This window comes from Cervus canadensis, chromosome 20 (genome assembly GCF_019320065.1).
Source record: "Cervus canadensis isolate Bull #8, Minnesota chromosome 20, ASM1932006v1, whole genome shotgun sequence".
NCBI classification, from domain to species: domain Eukaryota; kingdom Metazoa; phylum Chordata; class Mammalia; order Artiodactyla; family Cervidae; genus Cervus; species Cervus canadensis.
In genome coordinates this window covers 36,239,839-36,244,184 of record NC_057405.1, presented here as the reverse complement: position 1 = coordinate 36,244,184, position 4,346 = coordinate 36,239,839, and positions in this window count along the sequence as shown.

Sequence of the window (4,346 nt, the reverse complement as noted above, 5' to 3'; positions counted from 1 at the left end):
TAAATTAAAATACTATTTGTGTTTATTTGTTTGCTTGTTGCTTTGTTTTGGTTTTGCCTGATCTAGATCATACAAATGCTAAAAGGCAGTTCTTTATCATTAGGCAAGCTTTTTAGTAGTTTCTAAGATTCCTAAAGTTGTTACTCCTTCCATCCTTGACATTTCTACCTGGTATTACAATATCTCGCCTCTAGCCACTTGCAGATCCCTATTTTTAAATTACTTTTTAATTAAAGGTGATGTATGATCTACTTGGAAAATACAGGAGAATATTTCAAAGACTAGAAATTGCCACAGTTCCAGCTTGAGAAAAATACAGTTAACATATTTATATATTTTCTTCCAACTTTTTAATGTAGTTAAAATGATACTGTATTTATAGGTTGGTATGATGATTTATTTTAAATTAGGACAAAGCATATTATGTTATAACATGGAATATAATAAAAACTTCATATAATTATGCTCTATTGCATCATATTTTATTGGACACCATAACTTACTTAACTATTCCTTCATTATTGAATGCTTTAAATTATTGGCAATTTATACTTTTCAAATGAAGAGGTGAAAATCATCATGAATAAAATTTTGTTACTACTTTGGCATAAAAACATTACAAAACCTTGATACAGACTGCCAAACTGAGTACAATTCTTTACAGGACTGACCATCTCATCAGAACCTCACAGATGCCTAAGGTATTAGGGAAGGGTGTGTTTCATTGTGTGAATAGAAAATTTTATATTTACATTGTTTTCTTCAGGAAGTAATTCATTTCTTCAATGCTCATTTATCTATCTCATGGCATTTTCCTCATAGATTTTTATGTGATAGTTATAGCTATTGTCTTTATTTGAATCTATGTTACAAACTTTTTTAGAGGTTTTTTTAAGCAAAATTTTATATAGCCAAATTGATCTTTACTATATCTTTTGTTTGCTTCTAGGCTTAGAAAATATTCTCCTGCTCAGAGACAGAAAATTCATTTCTATTATTGTTTAGTGATCTTCTGTCTTGACTTTTAGATTCAAGTGTTTAGTCCATCTGGGACTGATTTTGGTGTTAGTATGAGATGAGAATATAAAGGAATTTTTCTAAATTATGTACCACTTATTTCAATACAATTTACTGAATCATTTTGTTTTCTACTCAATTGTTAAATCATACACGCACATTAACATATATAAATATGATATATAATATATAATTATTATATGACATATAACATATATAATTTATATAACATATAACAAATACTGTGCTGTCGTCAGACCTGAGCTTTATATTCTTAAGTGGGAAACACTCCTGTTATTATTGTGAGTTTACAGCAGGTTCACATACATGACTGACAACACTTTTCCTGCTGCTTTTCTGTTTCTATATATTTTCCTATATTTTCAAATCTTAGCTTTTTAATTATTAATTTCTAAAATTCTATACAAACTGTGAAAAATTCTCAAAGAGATGAGAATACCAGACCATCTGATTTGCCTTCTGAGAAATCTGTATGCAAGTCAAGAAGCAACAGTTAGAACTGGACATGGAACAACAGACTGGTTCCAAATTGGGAAAGGAGTACGTCAAGGCTGTATATTGTCACCCTGCTTATTTAACTTATATGCAGAGTACATCATGCGACATGCTGGGTTGGATGAAGCACAAGCTGGAATCAAGATTGCTGGGAGAAATATCAATAACCTCAGATATGCAGATGACACCACCCTTATGGCAGAAAGTGAAGAAGTAAAGAGCCTCTTGATGAAAGTGAAAGCGGAAAGTGAAAAAGTTGGCTTAAAAACTCAACATTCAGAAAACTAAGATCAAGGCATCTTGTCCCATCAATTCATGGCAAATAGATGGGGAAACAATGGAAACACTGACAGACTTTATTTTCTTGGGCTCCAAAATCACTGCAGATGGTGATTGCAGCCATGAAATTAAAAGACGCTTGCTCCTTGGAAGGAAAGCTATGATCAACCTAGACAGCATATTAAAAAGCAGACACATTACTTTGCCAACAAAGGTCCATCTAGTCAAGGCTGTGGTTTTTCCAGTAGTCATGTATGGATGTGAGAGTTGGACTATAAAGAAAGCTGAGTGACAAAGAACTGATGCTTTTGAACTGTGGTGTTGCAGAAGACTCTTGAGAGTCCCTTGGACTGCAAGGAGATCCAACCAGTCCATCCTAAAGATCAGTCCTGAATATTCATTGGAAGAACTGATGCTGAAGCTGAAACTCCAATACTTTGGCCGCCTGATGCAAAGAACTGCCTTACTATAAAAGTCCCTGATGCTGGGAAAGATTGAAGGCAGGAGGAGAAGGGGACGACGGAGGATGAGATGGTTGAATGGCATCACCGACACGATGGACATGAGTTTAAGCAAGCTCTGGGAGTTGGTGATGGACAGGGAAGCCTGGCGTGCTGCAGTCCATGGGGACGCAAAGAGTCAGACACAACTGAGTGACTGAACTGAATATTTTATTACGGTGAGAGGATTTGACGTATGTTATAGTGATTTTTTTTTTGTAATTTACTGGAATTCCTTTTTGCCTTGTAACGGGTCAGTTTTGTAAAGGTTCAGTGTGGGTTTGTCTGATTGGAAGGTACAGAATTCTCTCTATATATCCATTAAATTAAACATGTCATCACCTCATTAATATCTTCCATATTCTGACCAATTTTATGTCTGCTTGATACATAAATTTTGAAAAGCTGTGTTAAATCACCCACTCTGATTGTGGACTTGTCAAATTTGCTCATTATTTCTTAGTTTCTTTTTATGCACTTCATGGCTATGTGGTTAAATACAAGTTTATGATCTGTGTTCTTGATGGATTTTTCTTTGTATTGTTATGTCATGCCTCTTGAGCTCTGTTAATAGTTTGGTTCATATTCTATATGTAACATTGATATCTTTCTTCATCCTTTGATTTTCAACTTTTTTACATACCTTTGTTTAAATTGTGTCTATTGAAAATTGTATATTGCTGGATTTAAGAACAAACTAGATAATTCTTTTCACTTATGAGCTTAATCTCTTGGTATTTGTTTTTAACTATTGAACCCAGGTCTCCCACATTACAGGCAGGCAGACAAATGCTTTACCTTCTGAGACACCAGGGAAGCCCCAAATGATACATTTGGATTTATACATCTTATTTGGGGCTTTGTTTTTATCATTCTTTTTATTTACTTTTTTTCTTTTTGAATGCCTTTTTTTGAATTGATATTCCTCATAAGCCCCCTTTTTCCTCCTCTGCTGATTTGGAAGCTATAGGTTGAATGTCTACCTTTTTGGTAGTTACTCTTAAATATTTATATATGTAAATATTTCTAACAGTCTACTTTTTCAGTACTTCATCATTTTATAATTTTCTGAGCTTAACAATTGTTTCCTGGATTCCATGCGTCTGTTCTTAACTCAGTGTTATTAATACTTTTATAATTTAGACACTCTATTCTTTATTTTCATAATGTTGGATGTTTATTTTCTCATGTCCATTTAATTTTTTAATTTTTGCCTTTTCATATATTGGTGGTTTTTGCTTTTATTCAGATTGCTGCATTTAGCTCTTAGAGCATTCTACATATATTTATTTTAAAGTTTTTGTTCAACTGATACACAATGCTGTTTTAATGTGAGGTCAAACTATGTCCCATTGCTGATTTTGTTAAATGGCTTTCTGAAATCAAATTTCTTGACACACTTAGTAGAAATCTGGGCATATTTCTGAAAATAAATTTTCTCATGTACGGTAGCATTTTGGTTTGCAGACTCATTTTGAATATGAAGTCCTTCAGTTTTCATTTTCTTCTCACTCTTGCTTTTTGTATTACATGTTTATCTAGAATTTCTATGTTTGAAATGGATGGGATGAGGAAATATGTCCTCATCAGTTAATTCTATCATTGTCGTCATCTAGTCTAGTCACTACCACGATGATGATAGAATTAACTGATGAGGACATAATTCTATCGTATGTCAGCTCTATTTCTATATTAATATTTGAGGCAAATTCCTCCAATACCACTGAGATTCTTTAGACATGCTAAAATTTTACGTTAATTTGGGAAGTATTGATGCCTTATTAGACTTTCCAACCAAAAACAGGAAGAGTGTGAGTTTTCATTTGGTCAGGTCTTTTTTTTTTTTTCTTTTATTTCTCATTAAATGTTCACATTCTAATGCCTTCTGGAATAGTTAACCCTATACTACTCAGTTCTTGATCAACATTGCTAACTTCAGATTCCTAGAATCTATGCAGGATGCAGGAAGATTCAGACTTGAGGTGATATTTCTCCTCGTTCCTACAAGGTCTCTTCCATCAGTTAATGCCACTT